Below are 17548 nucleotides of genomic sequence, written 5' to 3' on the forward strand. Positions count from 1 at the left end.
AGATTCATCAAAATCAATTAATGTATGCAGAAGTTATAACACTTTGTTTCCCTTTTCTTGCTATTAATTCGTTGCCTCGCCACGGCCAAACCATTTGAGATATCCAAAATCCGTTTGCAATTAAACAACTTCAATGTATTAGCACCAAGTAAAAAAAGTTTGGTGTAAATTGTATAAACCCTGTTGGAGTAGTAGTATTAAATTAAAAGCTTGTTTTTTCAAAAAATTAACATTCAAACCAAAATAGCTGACTTCCTGTTGGTTGGAGCTAATGAATGTAAATTAGAAAATTGTCCGGCTTGATGAGAACAATATGTGTACCGAGTTTGGTGACTGTAGGAAAAACTAACCCCCCCACTTTTGTCAAAAGGTGGCGCTACTGAGCCCCTCCACCACGCCCATTTCTATGGCTTTGTCCATATCTACTGGTTGACAATATTGATGTGTGTATCGAGTTTCGTGCAATTTGAAGCATGTTAAGAGCCTCAAAAACACTCAAGAATATTATTACAGTTTGATGTGTTGCCATGGCAACAATATTTAAAAAATCAAGAATCCTGTCATAGGTCTACATCTGCTGTGTATTGACATTACACTGATGAAGTTTGAAGCAAATCAGGTAAACATAACAGAGTGAACTCAATGCATTTTGAAAGTGACACACTTCTTGCTGCCAGTTGGTGGCGCTATAACTTTGACTCACAATAGTCACATCCATGTGATCAGACTCCTATAACGAACACACCGCTGAAGTTTCATAAACATCAATCAATGTATGCAGAAGTTATAACACACTTCCTGTTTCCCTTTTCTCGCCATAAATTCGTTGCCTCGCCGCGGCCAAACCGTTCGAGATATCAAAAATCCGCTGGCAATTTTCATCATCAATGTCTTGACTTCATGCTGACCGAGTTTGGTGGTGATCGGATTAATCGCCTAGAAGGAGTATATCAAATTCCAGAGCATGTGTTTTTCAAACAACCCGTAATAGCTTACTTCCTGTTGAGGTGACGTATAACTTAGAGTACGAAAGTTGTTTGGCCCGATGATGTCTATATGTGTACTGAGTTTTATAATTATATGTGCAAGCGTGTTTGATATATAGACCAAAATTTCGGACCCTATTCAAGGGGGCGCTGTCGAGCCCCCCTGCCACGCCCGGGTACCAGCTTCTGCCCGGCCCTGATGGCCGCGGGTTCCAACGTGTGTGCAAAGTTTCATGAGTTTTCGAGCATGGTAAGGGCCCCAAAAATGCCCGAATAGTCGGAAGAAAAATAATAATAATAATAAATATAGCTGCGAGCAGCGATGACGGGCCAAAGCCGGTGGCACCGCCACCCCGGTGGCTTCAGGTCAACTGTGCACGGCGGGCAATGTGCATTTAAAACGGTTAAACCACATTTACTGCAGAGGCTGATTTTCCTATGATGACAAACCACAAAAGCCACATGCATGAGATTAAATTGAGTTTAAATTGAGATCACTTTCATGTCACAGAATGTTACACGTCTATTTCAAATTAGTGCAGAATATCATCATAATCTTAAATGTCTGGGTTTTTTCTCATTGCGAGTTCAGGCTGCATGATTTTAGCTAGCCCCGATTTTAGCTCTCAGACAGGTTTTGTGAAATCGCAGAAAAATGCACGAAATCACAGGCATTTGTGATTTTGTGATTTGTGATTTTCGCTGAAAATCAGCACACAGGCCATTCGTATTGCTAGCTTCTTGCGGGTTACCGTTTTTAATAATAAACCCAGTCTCACTTGAGAACTCCGGTCTTGCATGCGTGATATTGCGTTGTTTCCTTGTCACATTTCCCATGGGTTTGGTTGTGAAACATAGTTTGTGTGCCAGACAGAGTTGTCTGCGATTCTTCCTATTCTAAATTCATACAGTGTGAAACCTTCTGTCGCCGATCCATCATGCATTTTGAACACAACAGCGACTGAAAATCGAGCAGTCTGAACTCAAACAACTTCAAGACAAACCCTATAAAAATTCTAGACCAAATTATATACTGTTATTTGTGCAAACTCCACAGTGCTCTGAAATAACTAATCCAGCCAAAATGTGAATCTGTGATTGCTGATGTTGTATAATCCTCTTTCTTCTCATATGTTTTTTGACCTCCCTGAGCTGTTGTTTGTGCACCAATCTTATGCACCAAAAGCATGCATTCATTTAATTTTAATATGTGTGGTATAAGATAAAAAATAAAATGGAAAAAATAATAAATAATAAATAAAGCCAAATCACAGAACCTGCAAAGACAATTTTAATGTCAGTCTCAGGTATTAAAGGGATAGTTCACCCAAAAATGAAAATTTGATGTTTATCTACTTACCCCCAGGGCATCCAAGATGTAGGTGACTTTTTTTCTTCAGTCGAACGCAAATTATGATTTTTAACTGCAACCGCTGCCGTCTGTCATTCAAATAATAGCAGTGGATAGGAACTTCAACTATAACAGTAAATAAAACTAGCTTAGACAAATCCAAATTAAACCCTGCGGCTCGTGACGACACATTGATGTCCTAAGACACGAAACGATCGGTTTGTGTGAGAAACCGAACAGTATTTATATCATTTTTTACCTCTAATACACCACTATGTCCAACTTCGTTCAGCTTCCTGTTAGTGAGGTCAAAAAACGCATTCTGATGACGGAAGTGATGTCTCGCCCATATACTTCAATGAGCGCGAGACAACACTTCCGTTGTCAGAGCGCGATCAGACCTCACACACCGGAAGTTGAACGGAGTTGGACATAGTGGTGTAATAGAGGTAAAAAATGATATAAATACTGTTCGGTTTCTCACACAAACCGATCGTTTCGTGTCTTAGGACATCAATGTGTCGTCACGAGCCGCAGGGTTTAATTTGGATTTGTCTAAGCTAGTTTTATTTACTGTTATAGTTGAAGTTCCTATCCACTGCTATTATTTGAATGACAGACGGCAGCGGTTGCAGTTAAAAATCATAATTTGCGTTCGACTGAAGAAACAAATTCACCTACATCTTGGATGTACTGGGGGTAAGCAGATAAACATCAAATTTTCATTTTTGGGTGAACTATCCCTTTAATAAGGTTCATGTCTTGAATTTTCTGCTCACTTATGCAAGTTTATTTTAAACAGCCGCATTCATAATCATGTGAAATTTTACAGGGGTTTTTTTTAATAAATTTGAATTATATCAGTAAATAAATAATTCAAAAATTCTCATTGTAATTGTTAAAAATAAATAACTCAATATTTAGAAAAAAATAAGACTGTAAAGCATACATATGCATACACAGAGAAAGAAAAAGATATATATAGACAGTGTGACACAGACATAGACCCACACACAGACACCCCCTACCCCCACCCCCACCCACACACACACACACACACACACACCCGAATGAGCCTGGGCTAGTATGGGGGAGGACAGAGAGAGAGAGAGGTAGAGAGACTGAGACAGACTGAGAAGATCATTTTAAACAAACAAACAAAACAAAAAAAATCTTAAAGGGCACCTATTATGCCCCTTTTTACAAGATGTAATATTGGTCTTGGGTGTCCCCAGAATGTATTTGTGAAGTTTCAGCACAAAATACCCCACAGTTAATTTATTATAACCATTTGAAAATGTCATTTTTGGGGCCTGTTTTAAAAAGAGCTGTTTTGGTGTGTATCACCTTAAATATAAATGAGCTGCATATCCCCGCCCTGCCTTTGGATGAGGGCGTAACTTGCATACCTATGGCAATAAACAGAGACCCGCTGTTTTGTATGGCATTCAGCCGTACATGTTTGAACCGGAATCAGACCCAGATGATGAAGAGACTCCGGCAGAAGAAACACAATTGAGAATGGAGCAGGACGTCTCTGAATGGTTATTTGATACATTTATGTACTTATAGAGTTTTAATCGCGCCCCCTTTGCAATTATGGATGTGCAACACACACACACACACACACTGTGATAACGTTCGCGCAATTTTTTGAAACTACAAACACAAATACTGTGATAACGTTTGCTAAGTACAAACGAAATTATATTTATGCGAGGGAACGGTTGCGTCATGTTGACATTACTTGTCGTACAGGTGCTTATGTGGCAAATGTGAGAAGATGGCTACAGAACTATACAAACAAGGTTTAAATTATATACACAGACATTCTACGACGACGACAACAACAACTTTAGACGCATTTGTTATTGAATTGGCTGACATCGACTGAAATGACTATTTGCTCAAAAAACATTAAATACACTTACTTCTTCTGGAGGTGACGTTGGATCGCGAACAGTAGGCAACGATCCACACTTGAGGATTAACTTTGAAGCAAGACCTGCTTTGAATTGACCCTCGTTTTCAAAACAGTCAGTCAAAAAATGATTCGCGCAAACATAAACATATTTTGGAATTTTGAGTGGCGCCTTTCCTTCGTAAATAAAATCCATCCACTGCGTTTTCAGTGGCTCTGATGTCGGAAGTAAGTGAAAACTACTATGTTCATTATTACATCCCACAACAGAACACTTATGTTTCTTAGGAGACATTACCGGCTGTCGTTGAAACAATGGAGGATGATTGACAGATCCCCGAGGGCGGGGTCTACCGTCTATGCCAAAACCAGATTGTCAATCAAACCACGTGGGTGGGGCTTAGCGCAATTCTACGTCACAGTGAGAGCAATCTTAGAACAGGGCGTTCTGAGACAGTGCTTATGAATTATTGAGATTGTAAAAAAACCACTGGGTGGATTTTTCTCATTCTAGGGTGGTTTTGCTCACACACTGCCAACACACATTTATGGTCAAACACCATGTAAAAGTGAATTTTGCATAATAGGTGCCCTTTAATTGTGACAAAGTAGTCTTTGATCATTTTTTAAATATACCTGCACAAACAGTATAATTAAAACAAATTATTTGTTCTATATATATCATAGTGATTATATAGGTTTGACTTATCCAACCCTGTTTTAAAAATAGGTATATGCTGCCCTCTAGTTGTTACTCTATGTATGACATTAATTATATTTGACTGAAAAATGGATTAATCTGCCTATTTTTAATTACACATGCTTTTTGAATTGGAAGAAAATGAATAAAATGTGTTTATTTCAAACATCTATATTATTCTATATATAAATTAATTGTGTATAGTGTTTTTTTAATAGAGAATATGAGTCATTCCGTTTTCTTTTTTTTACATTACTTCAATCTATTACCATGGCAAGACGGTTCGAGATATCCATTATCCGTTTTCAATTTAACATCTTGAATGTCTTAGCAACATGTAACAAATGTTTGGTCTGAATTGAATAAACTCGTTAGAAGTAGTAGTTTAAAATTCAGAGCCTGTTTTATCAAAAAATCCACATTCAAACCAAAATAGCAGACTTCCTGTTGGTCGCAGCTAATGACTGTAAATTAGAAAATTATCCGGCTTAATGAGAACAATAAGTGTACCGAGTTTGGTGACTGTAGGATAAACGAACCCCCCCACTTTTGTCAAAAGGTGGCGCTATAAAGGCCCTGCTCCCCACCCGTTTCTACGGTTTTGCCCATGTCTGCTGGTTGATATCTCTGATGTGTGCATTGAGTTTCATGCAATTTGAAGCATGTTAAGAGTCTCAAAAGCTCCCAAAACTAATATTAAAGTTCGATGCGTTGCCATGGCAACAGTGTTTGTGATATCACTATTCTTTTCAAAGGTCTAGATTCACCATGTCTTAACATTATTCTGGTGAAGTTTGAAGCAAATCGGATAAAAATAAGATGGTGATCTCAAAGCATTTTGAAAGTGACACACTTCCTGCTATCAGTTGGTGGCGCTATAACTTTGACTCACAATAGTCACATCCATGTGATCAGACTACTACAACCAACACACTCGTGAAGTTTCATAAAGATCAATATATGTATGCAGACGTTATAACACATTTCCTTTTTCTCGCCATAAATTCGTTGCCTCGCCACGGCCAAACCGTTCGAGATATCAAAAATCCCCTGGCAATTTTTAATCATCAATGTCTTGACTTCATGCTGACCGAGTTTGGTGGCGATCGGATTAATCGCCTAGGAGGAGTATATCAAATTCCAGAGCATGCGTTTTTCAAACAACCCTTAATAGCTGACTTCCTGTTGGCGTGGCGTTTAACTTAGAGCACGAAAGTTGTTCGGCCCGATGAGGTCTATATGTGTACCGAGTTTCATACTAATACGTGCAATCGTGTTTAATATATGGACGAAGTTTTCAGACTTTTTTCAAGGGGGCGCTGTCGAGCCCCCCTGCCACACCCGGGTACCAGCCTCTCCGGTGTCCTAATGGCCGCGGATTCCAATGTGTGTGCCAATTTTCAAGAGTTTTTGAGCATGTTAAGGCCCCCAAAAAGCCCCGGAAGACGGAAAAAAAAAAAAAAAAAAAAAATATAATAATAATCCTTAGAAGAACAAGAGGGCCCTGCGCGAATTTTCGCTTGGGCCCTAATAATCCTAAAGAAAACAAAAGGACCTTCAGCCCCTTACAGGGCTTTGGCCCTAATAAATATAGCTGCGAGCAGCGATGACGGGCCAAAGCCGGTGGTACCGCCACCCCTGTGGCTTCAGGGCAACTGTGCACGGCAGGCAATGGGCATTTAAAACGGTTAAACATAAAAGTACTATGTCAATATCACACCACATTTACTGCAGCAGCTTTTACTTCAAACTTCAGCCAAGTTTTTAGTGTTTTTGGTCCAAACAGCATATTATTAACTTTTAACCATTTCAACTACCAGAAGACTGCTATTACACTACAATTGTCCACTATAGATCAAGTTTTAGAATAACAAATATTTTCTTACATATATTTCCCTGTCAGCTTGCCTCCTTTAAGATGAAAAATACATGATTTTTTTTTTTTTTACTCCTACTGCTACTACCTTATTAAATTTATACACATATTTCTTTCAAACCATATTAAGGCTGTGCACTATAAGTAAATGTTGTGTTATACCAAACTATTATTTTAACATTGATTATATCATAATATTTACAAATAAATAACTACACACAAAATATTGCATTGTACCCTAAACAATGCAGTTTTATTTTCCAAGTTTTAAAGTTCATTAAAACTCATACAATGAAAACATAGAATCAATCCACTTTAATCAGTGCCTAACACAGCTATTTTGTCATTCGAACTTAAAAAAAAAACAAAGACTAACAGTTTTCTTATCTTTTTACTGATCTGAAGTACCTTCATTTTGAATTCATCCAGGTTCAATTACTAAACATACAATCGTAATTTAATTTAAATCAAACAATGAGTGCAAAATACCATCCTAATCTGCCATATCTGTGTTTTTTCTCAGACAAACCCTAAAAAAATTCTAGAGCAAATTACATACTGTTATTTGTGCAAACTCCACCGTGCTCTGAGAAATCTAATTTAGCCTTAATGTGAATGTCTGTGATTGCTGATGTTGTATCCACCTTATTCCAACGCCCCACGACACTTTGCACGAATTATGGGAGTAATTTACGTTAAGCTGTAAACAGTCAGTGATAGACACTATGAACACAGTAATGCGTTTTATTTTTAAACTGGGTACAATGAGATGACATTATTCTACTCACCCTTCAACCAATGAACAATAAATGGACATTTAAAAGTGTGAAAGCATCAACAAGGTAATTTCAACAGGCCATGAAAAGGTGTGATTCTTTCCACAGCAATAACGGATGGGTTGAACATATACTATAGTGATATATATGCATTATGTAATACGTTGCCTTAATAAAAATGTTCATGAACTTCAGCTTTGTGTGATACTATTTCAAAGTGATTTCCATTTTAATAAATTGTATTTACCTGTGAAACAAACCTGGAAAGAGACGTGAGGCTTTGAGGAGATTCTTTGTGCATTCCAGTGAATTATTAATGGGATGTATTGTAAATTATATAGAGAGAACAGACCACAAATGTACAGTATATGCTGTCCTTTTTCATACTATTACAGCAGTATGCAAAGAGACAAAATAAAATATTCTGGAGGATAGAAAGCAGCTGCTGAAAAGAGCTCTTGCCATAGATATTTTTGTTATAACATATTACAATACCAAGCGTTATGTCATTCTCATGATGTCTGAAAATAAAACATGAAAGAAATTGGACAGCTGATTCAGTCAAGCTGACTGATAAGCTTTAATTGTAGGGCAACCATATGATTTGAAACGATAAGTTTCAGTTTTTTTGAATGGAAGTTCACCAATCCGGAAGTGGAACCCGTAATTTGAAACGCAGTAGGCTAGTCAGGAATAAGGCTAGTCAATAATCCTCACACATTATGTTTTTGACCTCCCTGAGCTGTTGTTTGTGCCCCAATCTTATGCAGCAAAAGCATGCTTTTGCAGTGTGTTTTTATATTTGAATTAACCCTAATTATCAAACTAATAATGTAATAATATGTTGTCAGTGGCCTACAGATGAACTGGCCTGATTAGCTGCTTCAGATGTGTTTGAGTAAGGGTTGAGAATAAACTCTTAAGCACAGTCTGCAATAAAAGGGTTAAATAACTGGCTGTAAAACTCTCTCTGTCTCTCACTTTCACTCACACACACACACACAGAGGGAGGGGGGAGGGGGACTGAGACCCTACGTCTAAGAGAGCTTAAGAAAAATCCACATTTAAACCAAAATATCTGACTTCCTGTTGGTCAGAGCTAATGACTGTAAATGAGAAAGTTGTCCAGTTTAATGAGAACAATAAGTGTACCGAGTTTGGTGACTGTAGGTTAAACTAAACCCCCCACTTTTGTCAAAAGGTGGCGCTGCAGAGCCCCTGCTCCCCGCCCGTTTCTAAGGCTTTGTCCATATCTACTGTATGACAATAATAATATGTGTGTCGAGTTTCATCCAATTTGAAGCATGTTAACGGCTTCAAAAACGCCCAAGAATATTATAAAAGTTTGACGTGTTGCCAAGGCAACTATGTTTGAGATATCACAATTCTTTTCAAAGGTCTACATCTGCCATGTTTTGACATTATTGTGGTGAAGTTTGAAGCAAATCGGATAAAAATAAAATGGTGATCTCAAAGCATTTTGAAAGTGACACGCTTCCTGCTGCCAGTTGGTGGCAGTATAACTTTGACTCACAATAGTCACATCCATGTGATCGGACTATTACAGCCAACACACTCGTGAAGTTTCATAAAGATCAATCAATGTATGCAGAAGAAGAACACATTTCCTGTTTCCCTTTTCTCGCCATAAATTCGTTGCCTCGCCACAGCCAAACCGTTCGAGATATCAAAAATCCGCTGGCAATTTTTCATCATCAATGTCTTGACTTCATGCTGACCGAGTTTGGTGGTGATCGGATTAATCGCCTAGGAGGAGTATATCAAATTCCAGAGCATGCGTTTTTCAAACAACCCATAATAGCTGACTTCCTGTTGAGGTGACGTATAACTTAGAGCACGAAAGTTGTTCGGCCCGATGAGGTCTATATGTGTACCGAGTTTTATACTTGTATGTGCAAGCGTGTTTGATATATAGACCACGTTTTATGACTCAATTCAAGGGGGCGCTGTCGAGCCTCTCTGCCACACCCGGGTACCAGCTTTTCTCCGGCTGTAATGGCCGCGGGTTCTGACCCGTGTGCAAAATTTCAAGAGTTTTTGAGCATGTTAAGGGCCCCAAAACCCCAAAAAACTTAGAAAAAAAATTAAAAATATAGCTGCGAGCAGCGATGGCGGGCCCAAGCCCGGTGGCACCGCCACCCCGGTGGCTTCAGGGCAACTGTGCACAGCGGGCAATAGGCACTTAAAACGGTTAAACATCAAAGGACTATGTCAAATTCACTCCACATTTACTGCACTACAAGGTGCCACTATAGAGCCCCTCCTCCCTGCCCATTTTCAAAGGATTACATGTGCCAAGTTTTAACATTATTCTGATGAATTTTGAAGCAAATCAGGTAAAAATAAGAGGGTGATCTCAATGTATGCTGAAAGTGACACATTTTCTGCTTCCAGTTGGTGGCGCTATGACTTTGAATCACAATAGTCACATCCATGTGATCAGCCTTGTACAACGAAGACTAAGCCGAAGTTTCATCAAAATCAATTAATGTATGCAGGAGTTATAACACTTTGTTTCCCTTTTCTTGCCATAAATTCGTTGCCTCGCCACGGCCAAACCATTTGAGATATCCAAAATCCGTTTGCAATTAAACAACTTCAATGTGTTAGCAACAAGTTAAAAAAAGCTTGGTATAAATTGGATAAACCCTGTAGGAGTAGTAGTATAAAATTCATAGCCTGTTTTTTCAAAAAATTAACATTCAAACCAAAATAGCTGACTTCCTGTTGGTCGGAGCTAATGAATGTAAATTAGAAAATTGTCCGGCTTGATGAGAACAATATGTGTACCAAGTTTGGTGACTGTAGGAAAAACTAACCCCCCCACTTTTGTCAAAAGGTGGCGCTACTGAGCCCCTCCACCACGCCCATTTCTATGGCTTTGTCCATGTCTACTGGTTGACAATATTGATGTGTGTGTCGAGTTTCATGCAATTTGAAGCATGTTAAGAGCCTCAAAAACACTCAAGAATATTATTACAGTTTGACCTGTTGCCATGGCAACAATATTTCAAATATCAAAAATCCTGTCATAGGTCTACATCTGCTGTGTATTGACATTACACTGATGAAGTTAGAAGCAAATCAGGTAAAAATAAGAGGGTGATCTCAAAACATTTCAAAAAGTGATACACTTCCTGCTGCCAGTTGGTGGCGCTATAACTTTGACTCACAATAGTCACATCCATGTGATCAGACTCCTATAACGAACACACTCGTGAAGTTTCATAAAGATCAATATATGTATGCAGACGTTATAACACATTTCCTGTTTCCTTTTTCTCGCCATAAATTCGTTGCCTCGCCACGGCCAAACCGTTCGAGATATCAAAAATCCCCTGGCAATTTTTCATCATCAGTGTCTTGACTTCATGCTGACCGAGTTTGGTGGCGATCGGATTAATCGTCTAGGAGGAGTATATCAAATTCCAGAGCATGCGTTTTTCAAACAACCCTTAATAGCTGACTTCCTGTTGGCGTGGTGTTTAACTTAGAGCACGAAAGTTGTTCGGCCCGATGAGGTCTATATGTGTACTGAGTTTCATACTAATACGTGCAAGCGTGTTTAATATATGGACCAAATTTTCAGACTTTTTTCAAGGGGGCGCTGTCGAGCCCCCCTGCCACGCCCGGGTACCAGCCTCTCCGGCGTCCTAATGGCCGCGGATTCCAATGTGTGTGCCAATTTTCAAGAGTTTTTGAGCATGTTAAGGCCCCCAAAATGCCCCGGAAGACGGAAAAAAAATAAAAAAAAAAAAATAATAATAATCCTTAGAAGAACAAGAGGGCCCTGCGCGAATTTTCGCTTGGGCCCTAAATATAGCTGCGAGCAGCGATGGCGGGCCCAAGCCCGGTGGCACCGCCACCCCGGTGGCTTCAGGGCAACTGTGCACGGCGGGCAATAGGCACTTAAAACGGTTAAACATCAAAGGACTATGTCAAATTCACTCCACATTTACTGCACTACAAGGTGCCGCTATAGAGCCCCTCCTCCCTGCCCATTTTCAAAGGATTACATGTGCCAAGTTTTAACATTATTCTGATGAATTTTGAAGCAAATCAGGTAAAAATAAGAGGGTGATCTCAATGTATGCTGAAAGTGACACATTTTCTGCTTCCAGTTGGTGGCGCTATGACTTTGAATCACAATAGTCACATCCATGTGATCAGCCTTGTACAACGAAGACTAAGCCAAAGTTTCATCAAAATCAATTAATGTATGCAGGAGTTAAAACACTTTGTTTCCCTTTTCTTGCCATAAATTCGTTGCCTCGCCACGGCCAAACCGTTTGAGATATCCAAAATCCGTCTGCAATTAAACAACTTCAATGTGTTAGCAACAAGTTAAAAAAAGCTTGGTGTAAATTGGATAAACCCTGTAGGAGTAGTAGTAAAAAATTCATAGCCTGTTTTTTCAAAAAATTAACATTCAAACCAAAATAGGTGACTTCCTGTTGGTCGGAGCTAATGAATGTAAATTAGAAAATTGCCCGGCTTGATGAGAACAATATGTGTACCGAGTTTGGTGACTGTAGGAAAAACTAACCCCCCCACTTTTGTCAAAAGGTGGCGCTACTGAGCCCCTCCACCACGCCCATTTCTATGGCTTTGTCCATGTCTACTGGTTGACAATATTGATGTGTGTGTCGAGTTTCATGCAATTTGAAGCATGTTAAGAGCCTCAAAAACACTCAAGAATATTATTACAGTTTGACCTGTTGCCATGGCAACAATATTTCAAATATCAAAAATCCTGTCATAGGTCTACATCTGCTGTGTATTGACATTACACTGATGAAGTTTGAAGCAAATCAGGTAAAAATAAGAGGGTGATCTCAAAGCATTTCAAAAAGTGATACACTTCCTGCTGCCAGTTGGTGGCGCTATAACTTTGACTCACAATAGTCACATCCATGTGATCAGACTCCTATAACGAACACACTCGTGAAGTTTCATAAAGATCAATATATGTATGCAGACGTTATAACACATTTCCTGTTTCCTTTTTCTCGCCATAAATTTGTTGCCTCGCCACGGCCAAACCGTTCGAGATATCAAAAATCCCCTGGCAATTTTTAATCATCAGTGTCTTGACTTCATGCTGACCGAGTTTGGTGGCGATCGGATTAATCGCCTAGGAGGAGTATATCAAATTCCAGAGCATGCGTTTTTCAAACAACCCTTAATAGCTGACTTCCTGTTGGCGTGGCGTTTAACTTAGAGCACGAAAGTTGTTCGGCCCGATGAGGTCTATATGTGTACCGAGTTTCATACTAATACATGCAAGTGTGTTCAATATATGGACGAAGTTTTCTGACTTTTTTCAAGGGGGCGCTGTCGAGCCCCCCCTGCCACGCCCGGGTACCAGCCTCTGCGGCGTCCTAATGGCCGCAGATTCCAACGTATGTGCCAATTTTCAGGAGTTTTTGAGCATGTTAAGGACCCCAAAAAGCCCCGAAAGACGGAAAAAAATAAATAAATAAATAAATAAATAATAATCCTTAGGGGATCAAGAGGGCCCTGCGCGAATTTTCGCTTGGGCCCTAAATATAGCTGCGAGCAGTGGTGTAAAGTAACGAATTACAAATACTCTCGTTACTGTAATTCAGTAGTTTTTCTCAGGAATTGTACTTTATTAAGTAGTTTTAAAACAGTGTACTTTTACTTGTACTTGAGTACATTTTTAGTGCTGTATCGGTACTTTTACTGCGCTATTTTCCCTCAACCTGCAGTCGCTACATTGTCTTTATTTTTTTCCTGTCAATGATGATTGGCTAAGGAGAATAATCAGTCCAGTGATTCCCGTCCAATCAAATCACGCATAGAAAACTTGCATCAGACAGACTTCAAAACACCTGGCGCCAATTTAGTTTAATCATGGAGGAAGAGGAGGAAGGAAGTGTGGTGGATGCTTCAACATGCAATAACTCAAATACAGCACTTCAGCATCCTTGGCCATACCTGAAGGAGCTTTTTACAATGAAGGCGAATAAGGGCAATTGTGTCGTTATGTCATGCCTACTTTGCTTGCCCAGACCGGTTGAAATACCAGCATTCAAGAGTTCTTCCTCTAATTTAAAAAAGCACATCGAGGTAAGTTTTTAATATTTGCTAAGTATTATATCTTAAATATTTATGTTAAATGGTATAATAAACGTCACAAATATAGTGTGGGGGGCATAAATAAAAATGTGTTAGGTTTTATGAGCCAATGTGAATTAGGGATGCACCGAATGGTTCAGGCAACTGAAATTATTCGGCCAAAAACAATTAGCGATTAGCAACCAGTTTGGAGTGAGAGGCACTGTCGTTTTATTTATGCAGCAGTGTGGATGTGTTCGAGAAGACGCAAAAATCATCACAAGCAACGACTGCTTAGTAAGACTGTATCTCGTCAGTCGTCGTCATTGATAAGAAGAGGGAGCGGGGTTGTTGCTGGTTATACTGTATGTATGTACTTAAATCGCAAAATGGCTTTAAACAGTTACTAAATACACTGCAGAATGTTACGTTTTCTAATACATGCGCAATTTTAATGTATTTTGTCAGTGCTGCACGAACTCGAGGCGCCAGCTGCTGGACACCCTTAGCTTGTTAGCAGGGTTCAAAGTCCATTTAGCATTATCATTAGATTTATGCCCCTTACACATATTTCGCTCAACATATAAACGCATTAACCTACTTTTTGTCGGCTTAATTATTGATGTATATGTTAATGTAATGTGTTCTTGCATGGCGATTTGAAATTGTAGTTTATGAATGGCAAATAACTTTCATAAAACATCAGTGTGTATATATATATATATATATATATATATATATGTATGTGTTTCTTTATTTATTTTTAAATGATGGTAGCAAAAGTTTATCAGTGGTGTTAGATGTGAGTTGATTTTGAAGTGTATTCTTTTTACAGAGAAAACATCCATCAAAAATAAAGCAATACAATGAATGCGCTGCAGTTCATTCAGCCCAACCAAACAAGATGGAACTCAATGTACAATGCTGCAGAGAGGGTAATGCGGATCCTGAAGGAGCAGGGAGAAGCATCTCTTCGGAATGTATGTGCAGCATTCAAAATCAAAATGTAAGTCTGTTTGCTCAATCTCAGTGTGTTCTAATTGGAATACTTAAGTTGTTTGTTTAGATTTGACTTTGTTGTTTGTTGTTGTCGTCATTTAATTTTTAAATAGGCTAAATCCTGCTGAAGTTTCTTATCTCTCTGAATACTGCATTGTGATGAAGCCTATTTCCATGGCCTTGCACATCCCTCAGTCCGAAACAAACACTCAGATGGGGTGGCTGCTTCCCACCATCTACCTTCTTGATTCCAAGCTCAAAAAGATGGAGGCTTCAATCAAGGTATGTCTTCCCCTTATTTATGCTCTGCAGAAGATCCGGAACTCATCAGTGCTACAATTCTTCTTCCAAAATTCAAAACGTCATGGACTGACAAGGCCCACATCATAAAAGCAGGTAAGCGATTTCTATTTGTTCATGAATACAGATTATCTGATGAAATTGATATTTTATGCCGGTTTTGTTCAAGATTGAGAGCATGGAGAATTTTGTTATTTCGATTTTTAATGACAGGAGTCATGGATACATTTCGCTTATCCCACTAACTGTTCCACTACTTTATGGGTTTATGTGGCGTTAAGCTATTGGTTCGATATTTATTTACTTGCCTACTGTAGCACAGTTAGACTATGAAACTATGTTCGAAAAGACAAGGGTATTGAGGGGTTATAGGGTAGTAAATGCAACAGCGATTATGTAGCAAGTAAACAGCTTTATTTCATTTCTAAAATAACTATGACAACCCCAAAGTCCATAACACACTAGTAAACATGCTGTAGTTTGTCTATCAGCATTATCTGCTATTATTATTATTATTATTATTATTATTATTATTATTAATGTTTCTATTTTGTGTATATGGTAGGGATGGATTACATCCTGCATCATCTTGACGCCATTAAGGACACCCAGCAAAACGACTCGCAGCATGATGCCTCTGATGAGGATGACTTCTTTTCTTCCATTAAGACTGTTCAGTCTCCAACTGCATCTGAACTGGATGGATACTTGGCTTGTGCCTCAGAAGAGATGGGACTGCTTCACTCATTTCCTTTGGTGAAAAAGCTAAGCCTCAAACTGAACACACCCTTGCCTGCCTCTGCAGCATGCGAGCGCCTTTTTAGTTGTGCTGGGCAGCTGTTTACACCTAAACGAGCAAGGCTGGACAGTACAAATTTTGAGAATCAGCTCATTGTAAAACTGAACAACAAATTCAAAATGTAGGATTGTTGTCGCCCCCTACATTAAAGTCTGCATTCATGTTAAGAGACTTGTTGGTTAATGCATGTTAATGTAACCTTTTTAAGTTAAATTGTTAATGTACAATGCTGCTTTTTTTTATTAAGCTGCAAGAAGACCTCTACAGAGGTCATAAATGTTATCTGATTATTGGCTGCTTTTTCAAATATTACATGCCTGGATTTTCAGTCCTAGCAGTCAAAAATAAAACTCTTTGAGTAATTGTTTTTATTTTTTTTACTGAGAAACATCCATAAAAGAGAATGACACTGTTTTAAAGCTACATTTAATTCACAGGGTATAAGGTGAAATAAGTCACAGCATAATACTCACTACTCTTGAGTACTTTTGAAGGGGCTACTCTTTACTCGTTGTACAAAAGGCCAAGCTTTAATAATGACGTTAGCGCCCTCCGCTGGATATTTATTATAGTCCACTGCAGGATGCACGTATTATCTTTGAATCACCTGACTAGTATTCTGTAATTTCATTGGTTTAAATCAGCAGAACTGAATGTCAATCAAAGACTGTTCGTGTCCAGACTTGTATTGAAACTGCGTCATTTGATCGTGCTGATCTGGTCCGATTTCTTGCTGATTTTTGTTCATACTGTGTGCGTACATCTTAAAAAACCACACACACACACTCATACTGGTGTATGAACAAAGACAACAGTAAAGAATCCTTTTTGTGGACATGGACCAAGTGATTTATTGTTCTGCCTTGACGATCTGTAGCGGTTGCCACCTATATTAAGATCCACACCTTAACAACTTTCATACACTCGTACTTTGAGTGGTATTTAGGACGGGTACTTTTACTCTACTCACATTAAATTTTTTGGTAAGTAATAGTACTTTTACTTGAGTATGATTTTTCAGTACTCTTCCCACCACTGTATATAAGAGCTATATGCGTGATGGCCCGCCATGCTAGTTAGTGCTGCAGGTCAGAGAATCGGATTGGTTGCATTTACAACACGCAAATTCATCCACTTCTCCGTAAATACATGAAAGTAAGTGAGCCGGTGAACTGGGAGAAGAATAGAGTAAACCTTAAAGTTACTTACACAATGTGCATCTTACATCAAAAGGATTGTTATTGCCGCTTCTATAGATATCAGTCTGTATTTTACAAACTCTAAATGTTTTGTTAGTAGCTTCTTATGTGTATTTAAATGTCTGAAACCTAAAATAAACAATGTGGTTGAAAACGTTACATATTTGTGATTTATTTTTAGGCCAGCCAAAGCGTGCAATCACATTTGAATTTGGCAGTTGATCACGTGATGCACTGAACGTTCTAATCACACCGGTGTGATCGTACGCTCCAGACTGATCACACCGGTGTTAAGGGTTAAGCATAAAATGACAGGTCATGTACAGACTATCTTGTCTCTTTGAATTGAAATCTAGATTTATTTATATTGACCTCTATGAACACGCTTGCTCAAAAAATGCTTGAGGATGAGTAAAGCTTGGGCTAACTTTCATTTCAAAGTGAACTAATCCTTTAAGAGCAAGCAAGAAAGCAAATTTTATTTATATAGCACTTTTCTAAACAAATAAAAAATAAATAAAAAATAGACCCATTAAAAT

The 17548-nt window shown here is 38.6% G+C and overlaps 1 long non-coding RNA gene across 1 annotated transcript; it reads left to right on the plus strand.

Moving 5' to 3' along the window:
* Positions 1 to 13285: 13285 nt before the first annotated feature.
* On the plus strand, positions 13286 to 17263 carry LOC125253791. The gene is made up of 3 exons (XR_007181543.1): positions 13286 to 13724; positions 14548 to 15107; positions 15577 to 17263. It is a non-coding gene; the product is annotated as an uncharacterized LOC125253791 (long non-coding RNA).
* Positions 17264 to 17548: the final 285 nt, after the last annotated feature.

The sequence above is a fragment of the Megalobrama amblycephala genome, linkage group LG19 (assembly GCF_018812025.1).
Source record: "Megalobrama amblycephala isolate DHTTF-2021 linkage group LG19, ASM1881202v1, whole genome shotgun sequence".
Lineage (NCBI taxonomy): Eukaryota > Metazoa > Chordata > Actinopteri > Cypriniformes > Xenocyprididae > Megalobrama > Megalobrama amblycephala.